Source organism: Nothobranchius furzeri, chromosome 7, assembly GCF_043380555.1.
Source record: "Nothobranchius furzeri strain GRZ-AD chromosome 7, NfurGRZ-RIMD1, whole genome shotgun sequence".
Classification (NCBI taxonomy): domain Eukaryota; kingdom Metazoa; phylum Chordata; class Actinopteri; order Cyprinodontiformes; family Nothobranchiidae; genus Nothobranchius; species Nothobranchius furzeri.
Window position 1 is genome coordinate 44,439,418 of NC_091747.1, and position 24,883 is coordinate 44,464,300.

The following is a 24,883-nucleotide window of genomic DNA, read 5'->3' on the forward strand; positions in this document are numbered from 1 at the left end:
CCAGGGAAAATACACATTGTCAGTTTAAATAACATATCTCACATAAAATTGTGGGATAGTACATACAATTGTACTGAAATAGCAAAAAAATAAATAAGTAAATAAACATACAAGTGAATTGAAAAATGAAACCAGCACCCCCAAGAGGCTGGATGCAGTAAAAGCTTTATGCACCACATCCTCCCATGTGAATGAGGAATTTTTGCTGATAGAAATAAAAATATACCTCAGATAAGATTTTAAAAAGTTGCATCCTGTTGCTTCCGGTATCTTGGCCATATGGTACAATATTCCCATTTCTTATAAACAATTAGTTTTAAAGGTTTCTTAAAAACTAACCTAGGGTCTCATTTATCAAACATTGCGTAGAATCCTCACTAAAACCATACTTAAGCTCAGCAAAATAAATGTACTTATGCCAAGTAGCTTTGTGATCTATCAAGCATGGAGTACGCACAGCTGCACACAATCTCCGCTTTATGAATCAGAGACTACCGAGAATGTTTCTCAGCTGCATTTTAGTCACATCCCACCCTCACCACGCCCACTTACTGCCATAAATAGTCAATGTAAAGTGCCTTGTGGATCTCATGCATATACATAAGCCGGCTGTTGCAGCGCTCCGCCAATGACGATGGCGACCGTAGATCAAGGCAGATCAAGGAAGCGCTATTTCACAGAAGCAGAAATTGAGGTGCCTGTGGGTGAGGTGGAGAAATGAATAGAAGTGCTTTTGCAAAACAAATAAGAGAAAATCCACGGAGTGGCACAGCGTTGCTGAAGCCGTCAATGTTGTGAATTTTTCAGAGAGATCTGTGGTGGATATAAAAAAAATATCCAATCGGTAGTTGATCCCCAGACTCCTGGGTGACAGTCGCGTGCTAACCAGTCACCCAAACGGAGAACTCCCCCATAGAAGTAGCCAGGGCGCATGATCAGTCGGGTCACAGTGACAGGACACACACACTGTCACAGACGCATGACATTCTGTCTCAATCTGTCCCCCTGTCCGTATTCTGTATTCAGTATTCTGCGCTTCAGGCTGTGTGTGTGTGTGTGTGTGTGTGTGTGTGTGTGTGTGTGTGTGTGTGTGTGTGTGTGAGTGTGTGTGTGTGTGTGTGTGTGTGTGTGTGTGTGTGTGTGTGTGTGTGTGTGTGTGTGTGTGTGTGTGTGTGTGTGTGTGTGTGTGTGTGTGTGTGTATGTGTGTGTGTGTGTGTGTGTGAGTGAGTGTGCGCGCATGTGTGTGAGTGCGCGCGCATGTGGGGGTCTTGCTCTGTGTGAAAACGAAGCAGTACAAGTGATGATGCTGCAGGATTTCATCATTGTATCCTTCTCAGCAGCAGCACAGCAGATGCTCTCCCTGTCCAAAATGTGCATAAGCCAGGTCCTTAGTCATCTTGAAGTTGCGCACATTTTCCCGCTAAGTTTTCTTTCATAAATCCCAAAGTTTGCGTGGAAAGTTGCTTACGCAGTTTTCCGACCCCGTTTTGTGCGTAAGCAAGCTTGATAAATGAGGCCCCTGACTGTTTTAAAGTTGGCTGAACTTTCAGCTCTCAGGTACCTCTAGGTACCACGCCCTGGAGGTAATCATTGACATCCACCTCATCAATCAAACCTACTTCACACTGGATGCATGAATATCACTTCAAATAGAATATTTATAAGGTTGATCCAAACTGGCCGTGGTATGGACATTTTCAGGCGCTTCCCAGAAGAAGCACGGTGCACTGCTAAAGACAGGATTGGGTTCTGTTTTTGCTGTGAGTTGCTTCAGGGACATGTACATTTCCACAGTTAGCATAGGGCTAGACAGCAAATCCCTCACGGTTTCAGTGTAAAACATCCAGTAATTTTCAAAATAAGACTATTGCAGGGATGCGGTTTCATGTCTATGTAGATTATATCTTTACAGTTTATTCACTCCCAGCCTCTTGCAAGAAGTGCAACAGTGTGTTTTTCATGGCAGTGGAGAGGAACATCATACATGACATCAAACAGTGACATTTATTGTGATTTCTGTCTCCTTCTTCTTTTTGGTTTCATGGCAGGTGTCATAAACAAACCATGACCTTTGAAATTTCGAGGGACTTTGTGATCTTGTGAGTTCGGGAAGGAAAACGGTGGAGAAGCCATGGAAGGTACTCCCCTGGTGTGAACAGGTGCGTAGCAAAGCACGCTTCCATTTTGTGCCGCTGATGCCTCCAGCAAGAAGGAGGTGTCACACTCTTTAGCTCCTTCTGGAGGATCCCAAGGTGCTCCCATGCCAAAAATGATATTTAATCAATATGCTTCTCTGGTCTGTTGTGGTTAAATGAGCCAAAAGGCAAAGCACTTGATTTCTTGGTCTGTCTGCAGTCCAACCCACACCTACAGTCACCAGATTCAAATCATGACAAAAACAACAAATTCCTGGATACAAGCAGCCTACATGATCCCTGAGCTCTTCCCTGAGTTTCCTGTTTTGGGAACACATTTGTTGTCGTATTTTATTTGATTTTTTCCAGCTTTTATTTTAACTTCATTTAGATATTTTTGTTTTTGTGGAAAGCAAATAGTATGGAAAAAATAACTCAACTCATTTATGATTAATTTAAATGCTCCTCATTCATTTCAATATACAAAATGATGTGTTTCTTTATTTATATTCCTAGCCATGCAAGGCAGAAGCTAATGTCAATGATTTTCCATTTCCAAGGGGCTCATTATGAATTATAAAGCCCTGCAAACTTCTAAAGCGCACCACCATACTGAATTATGAACTTTTCTTTTTTATAATACACCCAGTTCAGCTGTGAAATCCTTTTATCAGTTCATTAGTAGTTTGATCATATTTGGCACCAAGGCTGTGAAGGAAATAAATTCGACTTGACATATTTAAAGTGCTTCATGCTCATGATTCTGTATTGTTTGCATTGTTGCCCTCGTGTTAAATTAACACGGAGCGAGGCAGGAACAAAGCTGTAACACGTGGTTGTAGAACGGCACGATAATTAATGAGGTGAAAGGCAAACAACAAAAGCAAAGGTGACGTCTCCTTAGCCTGATTAGTCTCTTGCCTTCGTGAGCTTTTGGATCTGAAATGATAAATTAGTTTGCTTGTGTGCATCACGGTTTTAAACCCAAAATGCAATCAAAGACTTGTCTTAATTGAGATTTCATAGAGGTGTGATTAATCTGTGATTGGAAGTGAGGATGAAACACAACCGTCTTCTCTTTTCCAAACGAATATTTAAACTACCAGTGCACCACCTGGGGAAAGTGTGCAAACAGGACTTTCCAAGGGCTTCTGTGAACACTTTACCATATGTGACGGATTCCCGTGGGAAGATTTGTCACAGTGCAGAAAAGCATTACACAGAGAATTGCTTTTAATGAGAAGGCTTTCTGTCAAACATCTTTTCACCAGTGTCAGTAACTGTCACTATTCATGCTGAGCATGCTGGTGCTCGTTTCATACGAAGGAATTCTGCTGCTTCTGAATTCTTGGGTTGAAATGTTTTGTTGGACTTACAAGCAAAAAATGGCTTTCCCTGGCAAGCCGATAGAAATTAGAACAAATTTCAATAAATTCTATCTGTAAAGGCTGTAATTTGAATAAAGTAGGTTAGGATGTAAATCGGAATTATTTTAAGGGTAACTTTTATATAACTACGTTACCAAATTAGTTACCAAAGTTTAAACTATAACCTAAATATGGAAAAATTTATGATAGAAGATGTAAAATTTAAAACTCTTCATAATAAAATACTCACTTTACCCTATTTATTGTTCTGCAATCATTTCTTGTATTTTAGGTTTGTAAAACCATCCCAAAACGTCTGGGACAGTAGAATAAGACCAAAGCCGTTTGTCACCACCTTCCACAAACCTAAAGCATCATTTCGTCCTCCTCCAAACTCTTCGTTGTTGTTCCGTTTTTGAGGAATGTCCGAACCCTTTGAACCAGGACTGGATTCATGCATATCTCTGGGAATTTTCCAAAGTTCCTTCCCTGTACGTTCAGAATACCTCATGAGACTGTTTTGAACAGGGTGTTGATAATTTTGCATATGTTTCTTTTCACGTTTTTCCAGATGTTAGGATATTCTAGGGTCATTGTTGGTCATAAATATCTAATCAGGATATTTTGCATGTCCAGATCAAGCTTAGATTTAAGTTTGTGAGCTCTCCTTAGCAAATGTACAACCTACACACCAAGGAATATTTGGACACTCTAGAATCAGGAACTTGTTTTACTTACAGCTGCATGATTTGGCGAATCTACAGAACCAGCTAGGTTTTGAACGCAAACAAGTTCACAGTACACAGAACCCTCGCTTGACGTGTCTTTCCTGAGGCACTTCTGCTTGAACCAGAGACTTGTGTCACTGGAGGACACAAAATAGCATCAAACACCAGTTGACGTTTTCTAAGTGCAACTGTAATTTTGTTGTCAGTGACTTCAAATGGTGATTTTCTTTTTGGGACTCTGGTAGTTTGTCCTAAAGTTGAAGTGGTAGCAGCCTCTTGAACAAGTTGTGTTATACTGCTGAATACACAACTGCGTAATAAATGGAGGACCTAGGGTCATACCTGCAGCAAAATGACAAGTGAAGACAAGCAAGTGAAGAAGTTCAATTCAATTCAAATTCAAAAATACTTTATTAATCCCAGAGGGAAACTGATTGCTGTAGTAGCTCAGAATAATAATAATAATCAAGTCATCAAAGAGTTATTGTACATCACAATGGCTGTTGGCAGGAAGGATCTCCAGTAGCGGTCAGTGTTGCAGCCAAACTGAAGAAGCCTCTGACTGAAGACTCTTCTGTTGTCGGACAGTCTTGTGAAGAGAATGCTCAGGGTTGTCCATCATTTTCTTGATTCTCTGGAGAATCCTTCTTTGCATTATCTCCTCCAGTGGTTCCACAGTCGTCCCCAGAACAGAACCAGCCTTTTTTATTAGGCTGTTGAGCCTTTTCAGGTCCCAGCTTCTGATGCTACTACCCCAACAGACCATGGCTGAAGAGATTACACTCTCAACAACAGACTTGTAGAAGATGTGCAGCATCTTGTTACAGACATTGAAGGACCTAAGCGTCCTCAAGAAGTGCAGTCTGCTGTGTCCCTTCTTGTAAACAGCTTCGCTGTTCTTTCTTCAGTCCAGTCTGTTGTCCAGGTGAACTCCAAGGTATTTGTATTCCTCAACCACCTCCACTTCTTCTCCCATGATGGAAACAGTGTTTGACTCCACCTTGTTTCTTCTGAAGTCTAAAATCATCTCCTTTGTTTTGTTCACGTTCAAGGTCAGATGATTGTTTCCACACCATGCCACAAAGCGCTCCACCAGCTCTCTGTACTCAGCTTCCTGTCCATCTCTGATACCTGGCAACTGCAGTCATCTGAGTATTTCTGTAGATTACAGGTCTCTGATTTGTACTGGAAGTCTGAGGTGTACAGGGTGAAAAGGAATGGTGAGAGTACAGTCCCCTGTGGTGCTCCAATGTTACTGATCGCCTGGTTTGATGTGCAGTTCTTCAGCCTCACAAACTGTGGTCTGTTTGTCAGGTAGTCTTTAATCCAGGCGATAGTTGAGACCCCACCTGTGTCTTCTGGAGTTTCTGGTAAAGTACATCAGGCTGGATTGTGTTAAATGCCTCGTCTCGTCTCGTCTCGTCTTCCTCCGCTTATCTGGGTCCGGGTCGCGGGGGCAGCATCCCAACTAGGGAGCTCCAGGCCGTCCTCTCCCCGGCCTTGTCCACCAGCTCCTCCGGCAGGACCCCAAGGCGTTCCCGGACCAGATTGGAGATGTAACCTCTCCAACGTGTCCTGGGTCGACCCGGGGGCCTTCTGCCGGCAGGACATGCCCGAAACACCTCCCCGGGGAGGCGTCCAGGAGGCATCCTGACCAGATGCCCAAACCACCTCAACTGGCTCCTTTCGATCCGGAGGAGCAGCGGTTCTACTCCGAGTCCCTCCCGAATGTCCGAGCTCCTCACCCTATCTCTAAGGCTGAGCCCGGCCACCCTACGGAGGAAACTCATTTCGGCCGCTTGTATCCGCGATCTCGTTCTTTCGGTCATTACCCAAAGCTCATGACCATAGGTGAGGATTGGGACATAGATCGACCGGTAAATCGAGAGCCTGGTGTTAAATGCACTGGAGAAATCAAAGAACATGACCCTCACGGTGCTGCCTGCTTTGTCCAGATGACAGTGGGTTGGTTGAAGCAGCTGGATGATGGCATCTTCAACTCCAACTCCATGGCGATAAGCACACTGCAGCGGGTCCTGATATGTTCTAGTTTGCTCATTCAGGTGGACCAACAGGAGTCTCTCCAGGACCTTCATGATGTGGGATGTCAGGGCAACTGGTCTGTAGTTGTCATCAGTGTTGGGAGTAACGCAGTACAAAAGTAATTAATTACTGTAATGCATTGCTTTTTGCTGTAATGTGGTAATGTAAGGCATTACAGGGAAAGAAAATGGTAATATTTATTCGGTACAATTGTCAGTAACGTGGTAATTACAGTGCATTTTTAAACCCAGAATCAAGATGCAGGTTTCCTAAAAATTCAAATTGCAGGAAGCCTGAAAAAAGATCCAGTATACATATATTACGTCATTTATGGACTCAGCTTTGCGAGCATTTTCTGTGCAGAGCTGCAATGGCTCAAATACTCCAGCTGCGTCCTGCGCGCAGCCACTGTTATATTCACAAAATCGCTCCACCAAAACAAAGTCATTCGTTTGCGATCGTTTATATCCGCCCATATTCTCTGGTACTTCATGTACTTTTCAGCTGAGTTCATAATCTGTGCCCCGGTGATTTCAACTCATTGCTGCTGGAGCGCAGCGCATATGAAGCTTTTTTATTTATTTATTTATTTTTTTTTTATTTATTTATTTTTTTTTTTGCATTTGGTAAATCCCTTTGGCTGATTAGTTAGAAAGTAGGAAATCTAGGAAACTGTTTTTCTGGAAGACGGAGAAAACATGCAGCATGCAGGAAGGTTAGAGAGAGAAAGGGCAGGAAATTATTCAAATAAAATCAAGAAAATAAAACAAAGTGCTTGAAAAGAAAAAAATAGGTAGATATATCCCCAATACACATTTTTACCAGTGAAAAGCAATAATATATAAGCATTTAATATTTATACATGTGATAGAATCAGATCACCCCAGAAGTCAGTCCAACATCCAGGGCCGTATCAAGGCATTTGGGGACCAAGGCAAATATAGGCTTGGAGCCCCCACCACCTCACTTTCTGCTCAGTTAATATAAGATGGCAGCGTGCTGAGAGTACAGATTGTTGTTGCTTTTATTTAATAAACAATCATTTTAAAGCACTATCTGACTGTTTTTAACAGCAATCCTAGCTCAGACACCACATCACTTTCCACATATATGTCATGAGCTCACTGAGCGTCAGATTACCAGATTCATATTGAAGTTGTTTTGGTTGAAAGGTACTTCAAGTAATGCAACAGTAGTGTAATGCCTTACATTTTTAAATCAGTAATATTGTAATGTAATTAATTACTTTAAAATGAGGGTAACAAGTAATAAATAATGCATTACAGTTTTGAAGTAACTTGCCCAACACTGGTTGTCATTGACTGATGTTAATGTGTAAAACAGCATGTGTTTATTAATGGTGAAAGTTTTGTAACTGTTTTACAAATCCGCAAATGTGTTTTGACCTTAAGGGCTTCTGTAGAAAATAAAGAGACTTACGCCCAATCCCAACTCTTGCACTTCCACACTTGCGCACTTCAACTGCGCAATCCCGTCCGGGGGTGCGAGTGTGTAGGGTGTCCCAATTCTCAAGTGCAGAAGTTTTTGCACCCTTGATCTGCACTTCACCCAAGTCTGTATTGATGTGCACTAGAGCGAAGCGGATTACCTACAATCCATTGCTGCAGGACAACGGGCTTAAAGGCCCCGTGTGTGAAATCCATTGAAATTGTGATGAAAAAATGTGATTCTTTAGCGCTGTTGTTAGGGATTTTATCAATATGTGTATCAATAAACCCATTTCCTGCAGCTAGAGAGAGGGACAAGAGACAATTAGGCAGACATCAACCAAATCATGATTTGTGGCAAGTGCACAGGGCAAATGCTCCGAATATTTGGTCACAGAGTTTATTTATACAAAAAGATAAGAAAGGAATTGGAGTGGATCATGTGTGTGACAGAGAGAGCGTGTGTGTGTGTGTTTGGGAGAACAAGAATATATGTGTGTGTGTATGTGTGTGTGTGTGTGTGTGTGTGTGTGTGCGTGCGTGCGTGCGTGTGTGTGTGTGTGTGTGTGTGTGTGTGTGTGTGTGTGTGTGTGTGTGTGTGTGTGTGTGTGTGTGTGTGTGTGTGTGTGTGAATGCTTTCAGGACATTCAGTTAATAGATTTGTTAACAGGACTAAAGTAATGAAATATAAAATTTCCATAACAGCCATGCAGTTCAGAGAAAGTATTGCAGCTGCGGTGGATTTCGAACCTGTCTAGCCTAACCCACACAAAGCTTAAAACAAGCTACTCGACCTTTTTTAGAAAGCATTTATAATTATGACTGTTTTATCAGCCTACCAGTTCTGCAGGAAGCAAGCTAGTTCTGTTATTGAAGCGGTCACGATTCACACATGGAGGAGGGGTGACGTCAGCCGGGAGGTCAGGTGTTGTGAGAAATTGTGTTCTCCTGAAATATTCTGTCCCCCCGTGTCAGAAGATCGCACTTCTGGCAATTTTCACAACATTTGCAATAAACTTTTAAAGGAAAATGATGTAATGTATTGTAATAATGTTATGCTTGTGATTTCTTATCTGTATTTCCTCCTAAAAACAATTAAAAAGATACAGTAAAAACATTATTGTTCACTTTTTTGCAGCAAGCTTCTTTATCATTTTCGAAAGTTATGTGAAAAGATGAAATCCCACTCAGTTTAACCATCTTTTATCTGAGGTATAAGCTAAGTGAGGATCTAAAGCAAAGTCCCTCATTGCATAAGTTTAAAGAGAAGTATAAAAAATATATACTAATCAATTACATGGAGGAGGAGGAAAAGTTGTAAGGGTGTTGCATTTGATTGTAATTGTCTATTGTTGGTGAACTGGGAGCTGTGAGCATGGGGGGGGGGGGACCATAAGAAAATGTAAATTTTGTTTGTGTGATTGAGGATAAAACATGTTATAGGAAAATGGCAATGAAAGTCAGTGTAGGGAAAATATTTAATTTTTTTGTTTTATCTTTCTTGAAATTTGATGTGTGTGTGTGTGTGTGTGGGGGGGGGGGGGGGGGGATTATATAAGCTACCAGAGCTTCGTTCCCTTCCCATTGAACATGTTCTACACACACACACACACACACACACACACACACACACACACACACATATATATATATATATATATATATATAGTATATGCATACACATATGTGTGGGTTTCTTTTTGGATACTTTTTGAATGCTTTGGGTTGTCTATTGATTTGCATGTTCTATAAAGAAAGAGAGAAAGAAAGAAAGAAAGAAAGGTAGTTTAGTTTTCATAATGGACAATAAGTTGTGTGGATTTGGAAATATTTGCTCCTGACTGCCTAAGGGAAACAGGATATTTCAGGGGGACATAATTTCCCACAACACCCATTTCACGTGGATCACGGAGCGCACCGCTCAATGTAAACAAAACTGGCTGCCGCTACCAGCTTATATGGATATGGAGTGATCACTGGATGATCGTTAACTACGACTGATGGAGTGTTGATGAGCTGGGGACACGCTGTGGACATCAAGTAAACAATGCTGACTTATCCACCAGCTAATCATGGCTCATGGCTGGTGTGGTGGAGATCAGTGTCACAAGCTACCGAGCTACTAGTTAGCCACAGCTAGAGCCAGGGAGATGCTGTGTACGGTGTGTAACTCCCACAGATTACCAGCAAAAGGAGACCAAAGTCTAAAGGTAACGTTTGAGAAGAAGCCCTCTGAGTCGGAACGTCTCAGTAACGCGTGGAGAACTACATCGCCGTTAGTGAAGTGTTGTGGAGAAAAAGTAAACAGCACTGATTAGCCACTGGCTAGCGGATGAGCGCTGGAGCATGTTGGGCAAGACGGCAGGCTGCAGGAAGAGAGGAGACTTGAGTAGAATTAATTTGGAACGGACACGTTGGGACCTTATCGGGAGTTCTAGTACTAGGAAAAGACGGATGAACAACTTGAGGTGAGTTTGGGAGTCAGAGACACACTAACCAGAGGCTGGCGTGGCGTCCAGATAATAGCGGGCGGGGATCTGAACGTATGCGTCTTCCTTGTGTCGGACATGATGACGAATTGACAAATTTTATGTGTCTTTTGATTTAATTTTTTATTCAAACTAACAAGTACAGCAATGGTGTAGCTATTGTTTTCTATTTCTTAGTTGAATTAGCAGACTCCATGCTTCCAGATTGCACTGCTGCCCTCTGCTGGTTCTTTCAGGTTACAGTCATAGTCCAAACGGGTAACGTGGAGCTCGTATGTCCCTAAACAGCTACTGTATCTTAAGATGGTGGATGACCATGGAGGGTCGACCATAGTTTATGTATATAAAAATGTATAATTTGAAATTGAGAGGAATATTTAGAATTGATGTTGGTCAGAAATATTAGTGAAAAAGGACAAGTTTGTGAACTGGAAACACAGGATTTGATAGTGAACAGGTAAAAATATCACACACTGTGCCTTTTCTGAAAATATATATTTTCCAATGAAAGTTGTTCATTTTAGAATGATTAGTTGATGCTCTGAATGTTTCAGGCAAAGTAGCAATGAATGTAAATGTGTTTCAAATAATTGTTTGGTTGTTTCTTTGAAACCTGTTAAAGGTTTTTTTTTAAACTAGCACAGCGACCACCATTCTGGCATGCATGGTGGTCGACAGCGCAATGCTACCTATGTCAATTCTGCAATTATCTGCACATAAGTGTACCATGCACTTAAAGGAGACATAACATGCTTTTAAGTTATTCCTTTTTACATCTAAATCCTTCAGTTGGGGGTCTAAAAACAGTGGAACTGCAGTTCTTTGGTCTGATTTCCTCATTATTGTTGCTCTACAGACCCTCATCTACCCCTGTTCTGAGGAGAGTCTTGAGAACGAGCCGTTTTGGGGTACTGTCTCTTTAAACTGGAGGAGGAGCTGTAAACTCTGCCCCCCTCCATAGTGCAGACCTGTACTCTCCTCCCCCAGTCGGACTTTGTAGTTCTATAGAGAAATCATTATTTAGCATAGCAGATTTAGCATAGCATTTTTAAAACACGTGGGGAGAGTAGTTCATCAAGCTGTTTCATGGCTGCTAACTCTCTCATGCATTTGTCTGTAGTCACTCACACACACCCGTCACGGCCGACGGAGGGACAAGCGAGCAGGCACACGCGCGCGCGCGCACACACACACACACACAAGGAATGCTGCTTGCTTATTTCTGTAAAAAATGTTTAAAAAAATGATACAGCTCATTAAAACACCATTCAAAGAATATATTTTATTAAGATCTCTATCTATATACATACATATAATTATAAATAATTTTATAAGTAGTCTTATTTTATATTGGGTGTCTTAATGGCTGAAAATGGATAAAAAGCAGTTACATTTTAATTTAAAGAGTTGAGATTCTAGTCAAAAATAAAGAACATTCCTCCAAGTGTTCTTTAATGTCATCATTATAATTCTAATGCTTACAACTTTGTTTTTATTGTCTGCAATGCGTAGCCTATATCTTTATTAAATGTGTTTAGCTGTAAAGTGGTAATTCTCTCTAATGTGTACAGAGAGGTGGACATCAGTGCTGCAGTGAAATTCCCAAGATCAGTCTGCTTTGCTAACAAATATAGTTAAATCTTACCTGCATTCTAAATAAATACCGTTAGGTGAAAACATCAGTAGGCATTGAGTTATTGATACAATCCCTAACAGCCAGAATGGAAGAAGAGCATGCTGGGTCATCCTGGACCTGAGCCTGTTCTGTGTATTTACCTACAGGATGCAATAAATGTCTACAAGGCTGAGTTTGGACCATTACATCTAAAAGAAAGCATACAATCAGTGATTTTTTTATTGTTTACATTAATATACAAATTTTCTAAGTATTAACCTCACAGCAAATAAGTAGAACAATATAATAAACAGGCTTTAGTAGTTAAAACAGGCGTTGTGCACACAGGTGCTTTGTGTCTCGGTGCTGGTGGTGTCTAGGTCTCAGAGTTCCTGTCCTCCTGCCGTCTTCTGTTGTCCTCAGGATACGGATTGATGTTTCCTGATGATGAGGGAGGGGCAGTATGTGGGCTTCAAACTGGTCCTGGACAACAGTGGGAGACCTCCGTTGTCTGAATACTGAGACCAGAGAGTTGGTGAGATGCAGATCTTCTCTACCTCATCTAGAAACGGAGTTGGTTCAGGGAAAACTTTTCCAAAGACCAGTTCCATGATGTCATCGCCATATTCTGCAATGATAGACAATAACTTTAATGACATATTTTGTTTACAAGCAGCTTTAGGAAAGTTGTTTCTTTAGCTTTCATGTTTATAGTCACGTTTGTGTTTGTTCACAAGTTCACTTTGCTGCAGTGACTTCATATTTTCCTACAAATGTAATAAAATAGTGACACTAAAATTATACAAATGATTCCTTATGAAAGGAAGCTCATTAGAGAGCAGTGCAGACAGACTTACTACATGCTGCAGCTGTTTTTGTAGGCCAGCTGCTGCTGAATTTGGGGAATGTTTTTCTGCACACATCCAGATCAGATGGTCGATTACAGAAAATAATGTAATTCAATAATTTCTAAACAGACTAAACAAGTAAAACATCAAATAAATCACTCTGCTGTCATCAGACGGAGTGATTCAGGGGGTGAGGTGTTCTTAATGATGAGGGTGGCTGAGGTGTGTCATCACTCACTTTGGTCTGGTCCAGACCGTCTCTTTACTGGTGGGTCTCCTTCCTCAGTAGGTGACGTGAAACGCCAACATCTGAACGTTCTGTGTTCCTTAGAGGAGAAGAAAAGTAACATTAGCAAGCTGGCTAAATTATTTTTTACTAGCATCTAGGGCTGCAACTAACGATTATTTTCATAATCGATTAATCTGTTGATTATTTTTTCGATTAATCGGTTTGTTATTGTTTAGCTATTTAACCTATACAAGTGATGGATGCATTTCAGTTAAGAAAAAAAACATAAGAGAATTGTGCAGTTGACTGCAATCTATTTTATTGCACATGAACACAGTCAGCAGTATAAAATGAGCTAAACAGTGCAAAATATCAGTCCAGAATAATTTTTTAGCATTAGCTGGAAGCCTGCTCCTTCCACCATGGATAGTGGCCTCATGTCTTTTACCAGCATGTTTAGAATAGAGTTTGTAAGTGGTATGAATTGCTGGGGGGTGAGTGTCTTGTTCCCCATGTAGTTGTCCATCGTTGCTTGTTTTTTTTTCTGCATAAGAAACACAAATAGACTGAAATAAGTACACATATAAAATAAAGCAGCACACACACTACAACACTAAATCAATATTATATTATTTGAATTAATTAACAATATACAGTGATCATTTATTTTGAGGGTTACGTTCTACAAAATAGCCCGCAACAGGAGATATTCAGAAAAAATTCTAATTTTTTTACTATTAAAAAGCTCTAAGTAAGAAGCTCATGAGGTTTTTACTTTGAGTCGGGAGTGTTTAAATTAGCTAGAGAAATGTGAAAAATGTTTATTTTGTGTAATACAGTTTAAGAAACATGATAAAAATGTGTTGTGAGGCGTTTTACAGCGTTAGACGGTAAAACAGCCTTTTAATAGTAAAAAAACGACTTTTTCTGAATTTCTCCTGTATTTAAAAATTGAAAGCGTACAACTATGCAGCGTTATATTCACCTGGACACAGCTCGTCTGTAAATTTTTCACCGCGGAGTTGTCCTTTTTTGAATGAGGAACATAGTTATGGGTTTGTGCCGTTTTTCTCTTAACGAGAACATTCTTATAAACAGACGTGCTGAATTTGGCAAGCGCACGATTCACAACACGGAGGACATTCACGATGGCATCTAGTCAATCAGAAGTAGAACACCGTAGACTGACGCGGCAAAAAAACATGTTTAACATCCAGTATAACGAACTCAGCTAAAACACTAAGTCCAGCTTGTTTATTTTCTGTTACTTACCGGGCTGGCTCTTCCAAATGACGGCTCACTTGACCGCGGTGCTCTTCCTCTGCTGCATCAGCCCCCACATGTTTTCGTCTCAAATGTTCACTTAGGGACGTCGTGCTTCCGTGCTATGCTAGATGGTTTTTGCATATTTTACAGGTCACCCGTCTTTTCAAGGCATCTAGAGTAAAGTGCTCCCATACTCGTGAGGTTTTTGTCCGGGGTTTCTCTTCAGTTTTGTCGCTTCTATTTTTCTTCCGTATTTCCTCTTGTTCCGCCATCTCTCACAGCAAGATGAGCGTCAGTAACGTGATACGTCATGAAAACCGAGGGCACTCATTGGCTCATTTCTTCTTCTACGGCACCACTGGTAGATCAGTGGCTCATTACTGCCACACACTGGCGGCAAATTTAACAGCTTGTAACCGATGTCAGATTGAGGTAAAAATAGACTTTATGCGGTAAAATATGATTATTAAACAACTAATCGATGACTAAAAAAGTTGTTAACTATTTTAATAATCGATTATAATCGATTAAATCGATTAGTTGTTTCAGCTCTACTAGCATCTCAAGGACTTGGAGAAGCAGATCTTCACTTACCTAAACATCAGACCAGTTTGTCCCAGCTGAGCTCATCAGGGCGTTAGTCTGACAGCCTGTCAGTGAAACACGGCTCCAGTCTTCTGGATGTGGACTCTAAAAAGCAAAGGAACATTTTTACTTTGTTTTAATTATTTTACAGCCAATTTTATCAGCTTTCCGACGCTCACGCTCATACAGACGGTGAGCTTTGCTGCGTCTGACTGATGCAGAGTTAGTTTTTATATCTGCAGTGAGACAAAAAACTAACCTCACTTCACTTAGAGATCGTTCTTTAAAACTCTATTAAATCCACTGTGTTGACGCACTTTAATGACTTTGTCACGCTGCATTTTAGCTGATATGGGACTTTATTTACTGGATGCTAAGATTACATCACACTCACAACACACAGGCTCTCTGCTGTTACAATCAGTGGGAGGTTATCATCTGGTGTAAAAGAAGGCGTTGATCAGAAATCACGTTTTATTCCACGAAAATCAGCCAAATCCACATTAATCTGGGTGCTAACTTTACTAGCATACTGTGCTAGCGATAGCAAGCCGGATGCTAACGCTTTAGTGCTGCTAATGCCCGTAAATCTAAAGTAAAGTTTGTCGACATTTTAGAGTGATATGAAGCTTACCGCTCTGCTGCTGTGTCCCGGTGCTGCCAAATTCAGATGGAAATAACTCCTTTTAGATAGATGAAGCCCTCAGTACTTAGCCACTAGCCTGGAGACAGAACGAACGAACCACGCGCGCGCGCGCACACACACACACACACACACACAAACAAACAAACGCAAACACACTACTTTTTCTTCTGTGTTTTTTTTAGCAGTAGTGTCATCAGCTCCTGGGTTTAAATACTGCCACACCACCCTTCCTTAAAACGAGGAACAGTTTTGAGCTGTGTGTGGCTAAAATAACCAGACATTCTGCATTTTTCGAATAGGACTACAAAAAATCTTAGCGAGAAGAAAAAATGGCGGATTGGCTCTGTGTTTAGCCGAGGGCCATTACCATATTTGGTAGTTATCCTCACTAAATTAATTACTGGTGTAATAGATAATGTAAAAACTGAACGGGTGGACAAATATGCCCAAAACTTAATTATTAAATATCTAAATAGCAACTCCAGTGAATAATATAAGCCTTTTTGCTCACTTAGACACTTAAAATGTGAAACACACCGTGTTAATGGATAAAAAAGTGGGTTTTTCATGTTATGTCTCCTTTAAAGCCTTACTGCACACTTCCTCCAAGTGCACTCTGCTGAAGACAGCAGGGCACGATGCAAATATTGGTATTGAGACTTAGACCCGCTCTCATGTATTTAGATCTGATTTTTATGGTTATTTGTTACGAAACCACCAATATTTTTCAACAACTGTGAATTACAACTTTAAGGCAGTTTGCTAAGAGCCACAACAATCAAGTGGGGGGAAAAAAGTGTGCTGCTGTTTTTTATTTGTGGACATTTTTGTAACTAGCTGCATAGGCAAAAAGATGGTTGCAAGTTCAAATCACAGCTGCAACCTTTCTGCCTGGTGTTAGCATGTTCTCCATATTACATTGTTTTCTCCGAAGACTTTGGCTTCCCTCCACATGCTGATTACATGCACGTTCGAGTTAAACTGGCAAGTCACTTTGGATAAAAGTGACTGCTAAATGAAAATATTTTCCTTTTCTCTTGCAAAAGTATGGTTTCAGTAAATATCTGTTTCTTCTGGAAAAGTTTTTAGGACTAATTCTGAAAAATTTCACATGTTGCTGCCATCTTGAAAATGGCCCTTTGTTTCGTGTTTTACAAACCATTACACAGCTGTCAGTTTTACATTACACAATTAACATAGAATTTGATATTTGTTTACTAGTATAAATATCACCAGCAATAATAAAAAAAATATGCACTTACGGTTCATCAAGAGGTCACATCTAGAGGGATGTAACATTTCTGCTGTAAGGGCAATGATTCAGGAACCATTTCTTAAGTTACTGAAAGGTCTACATGGACCCACATCCAAAGCAGATTGCTGACATCTTGACCAGCTGGGACCATGCACGTTTATATGAGGACCCAGAACTGTGGAGTTGTCTTAATTAACTTACATTTGTTCTACTTATTCAGGGAGAGCTCCTTTTAATCAAAAATGTTCTTACAATTTATTGTAGATAAAACATTTTCTGATAGCTCCTCAGTCTGGATGGATGTAAACACAGTTTCATCAGAGGCCGTTTAGTACGCGAATAAAACGTTAATTATAGGTTCTACAAAAAATATTAAAAATCCAGAATGTCTGAAAAATCACGTAAGGTCTTCCACGTGTTTCTTTGCTTGTTTGTTTTGGATCTTTTTGAGTCACAAGGGGTCAAAAACCAGTGAGGTCAGGACATCAGGTGGTACTGCTGAACCCACAACAACATGTCCCCCTTTTCTCCTGAGTTCATGTTGCTCCCACACACATAATCGTCCTGCACACTGAAAGACAATGCCTGAAACTATTTATTTAAGCATTTAAAAGTCTACCAAAGTCTCTCTGCAAAAATCAGGCAGATGTAAACATAATTTTAGCCTTAGCTGAGAAGCCAAGGGCGTCATTTTTAGCGCCATGCAAGCACAAACCTGCAGGCTTCACAATAACATCTCCTACCGGAACCATGTCAGCACCCAGACTCTGTAAAAACAGTTATTCACACAAATCACCTGACAATTATCGTCTGATGCTGCAACATAACTGTGTTCGCGCGCTGTCTGCAGGGTAGTTATTATAGCGAGTGTTCTCTGTGCTGCCCAAATTTTTACTAAAGTTTTGGTAACTTTTCTTCCCTCTTTGAAGGACGTGAAAGGAAATGAAGTGATCAGTGCATATGAAAAGAGTGAGCCCTGCACAAGCGCCCATGCAATATTAATCCAATTTAGGGAGGTGGTTTTACTTCCAGGCTGGCTCCTCCCGAGGGGACTTCTCCATTACCTCTCTCTGCTTATATCCCTTACCTCCATACTCCATAAAAAGCCTCATCCAGCTGAGAATTTACTACCCTTCTCTACTTTAGACTCATTTCTACTATGTCTTGCAGGTTTTTTCTTGTATTATTGATTGAAGAACCTGAGTCGATACTAAACTGCATTTCATAAGAAATGGAGAAAAAAATTAATGCGTTTGAAACTGTAAGTGAAAATTTCATGGTAATAAAATGTACTTGTGTGTATGTTAGATCCGTTTTCAGGGACAAAAAGGGACTAAAGTGTTTAAAAGACATGTTAGAGTTGCAGGTTTTATGTGAAGACACAAAGAAACTAATCATCTAAGTGGATCATAAATATTGTGTTTTGAGCTTGGTTATAAGTGAATTATAATGAGTAGATAAAAGTTTTAAAAGAGAGATTTTGACAATGCAATAAGGTAAACCCAGCCATCTTCCAGGCACTATGAGGTAAAGCCATGGTGCATATAAAATGTACGGGGGCCTCCGCACTGTTGGAGCTGAAATGAAACCCAGTGGGTGGTTCCCATCACCGCCATCTTGGCTGTGTCACGGGTCTCGTCACTACTTGAAATTACACAAATTAAGCTTACAACAGGGCTGTGAAGGTCGGGGCAGATGTTTGACACCCATCAAAATCTGAGCTGATGTAGCTAACCGAGCTAGCCAAAGCAAAGGGAGGTTGGTGGCCGATTTTAGCCAGGAAACCGCAATTGAGCGACTCTTCTTACCCTCCACCTTCTAGGCTGTGACACTTTCAAAATGAGGCTGAGGCCTTCTCTGGAGCAAGCAGAAGGGCAAGCTGCTAGTGCTAGCACCGGTGTCTCATCTGCTACCTGTCAATCAAATGGATATGCATCTCATTATTCAAAATTTCAAACTTTACCTAAATTCAAACAGATCTGTTACAAAAGAAAGCATCACTCTATTGATGCTAATCTTGAAATATTATATCTAAAATGTTTTTTGATTCAGGCTGTAATCATGTTTATTCCTGTAGTGAAGTCAGTGGGAACCTGCTCCTTTCTGGATCCAGCCCCTAGTGGATGAGGGGGGAACTGTAATTGTTGTTGGCCACTTTTGGCAGGTAGAGTTTCCTCCTTGGGTGGGGAACATGGCAGAAGCCTCATTTAAAGTCTAAATAGAACACAGAAAGTTGGATGTTATCTGACTAAATTAGCATTTTGATATCTTTTTTTGTTTGTTGTTACACAAACGGAATTTATGTTTATTCTTTTCAGATCTGTGGAATTTTTAAATGATGGTTTCACTAATTTTCAGCCTCAGCTTAACCTTAGTTTTTACACAATGACAATTTAATGAGGCTTATTTAATGTTTTTTGTGCATTACGACTGCAGAGACTCAGGAGTGAGGTCTCCGAAATAAACCGCAAATTGTCACTATGGCTACCACAATGAGCTTTTAGAAGCAGCTTTATAAACTGTATAACAATTGTAAGTATTTTGTTTGCATTTGATGCCACAAAACTCCAACATTACTTTGTGACTGTTTAGAAAAAAGCAACAAAGTTTTAACGGATCAACCTTTTTGTTTATTGTAGACAAATGCCATCTATGTTGGGATAAAACAAAATGTTCAACCTAATCCAAAAGACAAGCTTTCAAACTAATTTATTTGTCATTTAATTGATACCAACTTGTTTTGATTAGGTTTAATTCTGTTTTCTTGCGCCAAAGAAGCATTTTATCATTTTATAACTTGACATGCCAGATGGTTAGTTGCACAAAACCAACTGGAAAGTTGGAAGCTGTGAGCAAAAGGACATTTTTAAGAATCACTTGGCAGGTGATTGGCTGAACCTTCCTTTATTAGCTTGCTTAATCAGCAACAACAGTTAGTGAAAAGTCCTCTTGCTGAATTCTGTTTTTATAGAAAAGTTCCTCATGTCAGATACGAGTGTTTCAATGGAAAACAGACAAAATAAAAACACTGCTCTCCTCTTGTTCAAAGTTAAAAGAACATAAAGATAAAAGGCTGTCATAAAGTCCTTTTATTGCCTTGCCTAGCTAAACGGTAAAGGACACACGGTGCATTCAATGCCTGGGATTTAAAACAGGGACACAGACATTAAATAGGTAGATAAAAATCACCTGCCCTTGAAAGTTCTATCCAGGAACTTCAATCAAGCAACAATGTTGAAAGTTTTGCAAACTTCCTTCAGACTGTGACAGGATCTGTTTAAAGAAAATGTCAAACTGGTGTAACCATAGCAATCAGCAGATAAGAAGTGATAATCCACCACTAAGCATGTTTTGTTGTTGTAAAGCATTTACTTGATGTGATTGGTGGGATCTGGATGCACATTTACATTGTTTCTCTTGTATTTGCTGAACATTCTTTCCAATATCTGAAAATTAGAAAAGATTGGAAGTCTGTGCTATTATTTCCAAAAGGCACAACACATTTACATATACTTTAAACATCGCAGAAGCTTCTGTGATTTTATAGTATACATGTGACACCACATTTAAGAGTTCCCCTGTTTGTTTTGCGAACAACAAAAGAAGCTTTCATCAAATTACTGAATAATCTCTAAGACCCCACACACAAAAGTCTGGATACAATTTAAAATAGCTCATTTATGCTGCATTTGCATGTTCTGTGTATACACAATTTTTTTCCCTTCAGTGAGGAAAAGAAATATTTTTTAAAAAGGCTTGCCAAGCAGAATATTTGTAGTAATAGTTTTGGTGTCAACTGGAAACACATTTTTAATAATGAGAAATCTATTCTGCTCCTATCTACATTTGTCTCACATTTTCCTGATTCTGTCACTTCAAAACTATTAGATGAGGAAATGTAAAACGGTATCAAAGAAAAATGATAGTTTTCAGCCAAACTTAATGTTCTTTTTCTGTATTTTGCATTTGCTGTTTGTGTGGAAACTCTAAAGCAGGGGTACCCAAATCTGGTCCTGGAGGGCCGGTATCCAGCAGGTTTTGGTTTTAACCCTGCTTTATCACACCTGATTTCAATCAGCAAGTGATTAGCAGGCTTCTGCAAAGACTAATGAGCTGCTGCACAGGTGATTCAACCACCGAATCAAGTGTGTTGGAGCAGACAAACCACAAAACCTGCTGGATACCGACCCTCCACACAGGATTGGGCACCCCTGCTCTACATTCGGAATTTGTTGCCTCATTTTTGATAGGATATTGCATTTTTTGTAAACATGAGTAAAAACCTATTTAAAGGTTAAATATGGAAAACTGACACTCTATTGAACTCTAGTGTTCAGATGTGGTATTGCAACAGCAGAACTAATTTTCCAGCTGTAGAAATGTTGGTACACTGCTGACACGTCAACTTACCAGCAGGCACCAGGGACAATTCATACAGGGTAATAACTAATTTCTAGTAATAAGTTTATTTTACAACAGTATTTTCCATTAGAACATCTTCTGGGCTCCGAATCAGCTGCTTGACTTGTCAAGTCCGCCATTTTAGGTCCAATCCCAATACTCGCACTGTGCCCTGCGGTCTTCAGCAAACTTGGAAAAAGTGCGCAGTAAGACTTTGAGTGTGTGGCACACAAGTGTGCAAATAATTGCAATGCTCCCCAATGCGGTGTAATCGACCGCATCGATACAGACTTCGGTGAAGTGTGGTTCAACGGTGCAAAAGGGGCGTGGTCAACTTCCACACTTGAGAATCGGGACACTGCTGGCCAGGATTGCACAATTGAAGGGCACAAGTGTGGAAGTGCGCGTATTGGGCTTGGGCCTTCCACAGTCCCAGCCTCGTCTTGCCGAGCCAACTTTTTAGGCAACAGTGCCCTCTAGCAGCTGGTAGCTGTAAACATAAACACAGTGTTGTGCCTGTCAAAATAAAATTTTTGATTAATTAATTTTGTTTTTTTAATATAGCTTTCAAAGAAAGAACTGTAAATTAAATATGCACACTACTAAACGGTGGAGGTTATTTTTGAAAAAAAAATCTAGCTTTTAAATTTTTATTTTCCATATTCCATCTTTAAATATCCAGATTCATGTAGATGTAGCTTAAAGAGACGATCAGTAGTTTTTACCTTTAGTCTCTGGAAATATCCATCAAAATGTTAGAAATGAATAAAATGATGTCCAGTTGTTGAAAATTATTGTCATCTTTTTACCATATAACAATAAAAATGAGGTCTAAAGTACATAAGGTGTGGGTCTAGCCTCTTTGGGGGATGCCATGCTTCCTTCTGGCCAGCTTACGCCGGGGACACACCGGCCACGGAAGCGCCGCGAAGCGCCGCGAAAATGGGACCGCCTTCATTCGGCGCCCTTGTTAAGCTATTCTATAGACCACATGGGCCACCGAAGCGCCGTGAATCGCCTCGCGCCGGCGCTCCAGCTCCTCGCGCGTGCAGCGATCATTTCGGTGTTGGCTCTATTTTTTTCGCGAGCCGCGGGCGAATCGTGTCAATTCTGGCAGGAAGTCAAACCTAGACATAAGAGGCAGGCCGGTAAATTTAACAAAATAAAGCATTTCAAAATAAAATTCCACAATAGTCAAATGTATTCGTAATCAGACACTGCAGAAAAACCACACGAACACCCACACACATACACACACATCGAACTTGTGTGCGTGTGTGACCACGTGAAGGGGGTGTGGTTTTGGGTGTCTTTTCTGGAGCAAACAGGACGGAGAGGCAGAAAGTCTGAGGCAAGCAGTTAAGATGGATGACTTTAAATTAATTATGGAAGTTGAGAAACACAAGGAGCTGTACGACCCCCGAAAACCACGGTTATTTACCATCGACATAAATGTACGTACATATACGTACATACAATATATATATATATATATATATGTATATAAAATATATTTATGTACCCATTTTGGAAGAACCTGCTAGGATACAGCTGCAGAATTGGAGCAGGTTCCAAGAGATTCAACTGGCAGAAACAACTCATACCATAGGTTCTCACGCACACACACACACACACACACACACACACACACACACACACACACACACACACACACACACACGTAGAGGAAAAGAGCTGAGAAAAGGCAGAGAGGAAATGGAGGACACCAAGTGTTTGAAAGAAAAACTACAGCTGAGCCGAGGCGCGCCTCGACTGGGGCGCGTCTGATCTGAACTGAGGAGCGGCGAGCAGCGGCCGAATTTCGTGAGCGATTCGCTTCTCGGCGCTTCCGCGGCCGGTGTGTCCCCAGCGTTAGGGTCCTGCGCCTGTTGATGACATCACACCAGACCACTAGCTGAACATACAACTTTTGGAAGTAACGTTAACCTTGTTCGAAAACATTTAGACAGTAAGAAACACAAATTGTTTCCCAAAGCATACATAAGAGAACAGATTTGAAAAAGAAATGCAATTTATTTTGACCGAGCCATAGTACTGTAGTATGATGTCATCATCGGTAGGTGCAAGCCCCCAAGCAGATCCCAAAAGTACAACGCCTGAAAACAACAATTGGCTTTGCATTCTCTTATGGAAATACTGGAAGAACCATCAAAGTCCGAGGAGTCACGCCAAAGTTGCATTCTTTCTGCTTCACAAGTAACATCTACTGTAATGTTTTTTAACTAGCGACAATCAGGAAGATGTGGCATAAAATTACCCTGAAATGTATATATGTACTGCCCTCTAGTGGCTGGATACTACACACTGCAACTGGTCAAGGCAGAAGGATCGTCTGGTTTAGATGGAGTTTTTCTTCCCACTGTCACTTGACTTAATATATTGTATTTGCTCGTGATTGCTGATTTGGTTTAAGTGAAGATTTTCTCACTAAATGCATTTTTACATTGATGTGCATCAAAAGGCAAAATAGGTAATAATCAGATTACACAAGTTATCAAATGTTTACAAAAACTGAGATTTATGATAACTGAAAATGACAAACCAAATGCATTTCTGTTATAGTCAGATTAAAAAAAAGAATTCAAGAAAATTTATTAAAGTGGTTAAAAAAGCTCTTTTTTCCTCTACTAGTGACTGTGGTGATTATAAATTATTACAGCAGCACTGCCTGCTCCTTAAAATGCAGCCACTGTCAAAGATGACGGATAAGACTTTCAATGATTAACAAGCTAAATCCACTGAACCTTCATTATGTATTCTGGATAATTCTTTCAGTTATTGTATTTAATACATTTATAGTCGTCTGCTCATAAATTTACTTCTCAGGTTTTTATACAACCCAAAGTTATGGACAATTTTATTTAATATATTTTCTTTTTTGAGCCAGAGAGCCCGCAAAAGCCAACTTGTTTTGTCTCTGGGTGAGAAAATCCAAGTCATGAAAATTAACAGCTCATGTCCACAAGGCCTCTTTAGAGCGACTGTATCCCAGTAGCGCAGGCAGACTCTCCAGTTGCACTATCAACACTTTTAAATATTTAATCACGTCTGTCACTGGATCTGACTTTTGACATTGACGTCAACCTCTACATGACGAGCTGCCAGGTGTTTATATTACATGGCATTTCCTGCTCCAAGTGGTGGCAACTCTTTGCCGAGCGCCACAGAGATCAGATTCATCTGAGTCATAAATAAGAGGAACTTGGGCATCTCCTGAATGGTTTTGTGTAATCACAAATACAATCAGGAGCTAAAAACACTTAGAAGCTTGACTGAAGTGTTGTGGCGATGGCTCCTGGGAGTTCCCCAAGGGTTTTGTCACCCCGAACAACCACCTTGGTGACAAACTTAACTCTGAGCATCAGGGACTCTGGCGCTGTAAATGGTTTTCCCCATGTGTCCTTGCTCCTGTTGTTGATTTTACTGTTTAAAATAATCTAATGGCTGCAGCATAATTATCAATCCACCGAGTGAGAGGGAAGCTTCCTGAAAAGCATGCAGCCATTAAAGTGCAAGGCACCCTGCAGCTAACCTGTTTGAACAGCTTTCTCATTTTGCCCGTTTAAAGCAATAAACATCCGTTTCTGAATTCATGAAAAATTGTTTGGACTATTTTCCCTCTGCCTATATTTTCTTGAGATTATAATGTTTTATTCATTGGGTCAGATTTTCATTGCAATAATCTCATTGTTTTGCCCCCACAAGGCAATCTGCATGGAAAATAAGGAATATTTGCCCAGTGTTGGACAGTCCCGCCCATGTTATGTGGACAGTCCCGCCCATGTTATGTGGCATTGCCTAAACAC

General features: G+C 40.4%; 1 long non-coding RNA gene across 1 annotated transcript; it reads right to left on the reverse strand.

Annotated features, from left to right (window-relative positions):
• Positions 1–13,197: 13,197 nt before the first annotated feature.
• Positions 13,198–14,289, reverse strand: LOC139070595 (uncharacterized). The gene is made up of 2 exons (XR_011521086.1): positions 14,176–14,289; positions 13,198–13,447 (listed from the first exon to the last, which is right to left on the reverse strand). It is a non-coding gene; the product is annotated as an uncharacterized lncRNA (long non-coding RNA).
• Positions 14,290–24,883: the final 10,594 nt, after the last annotated feature.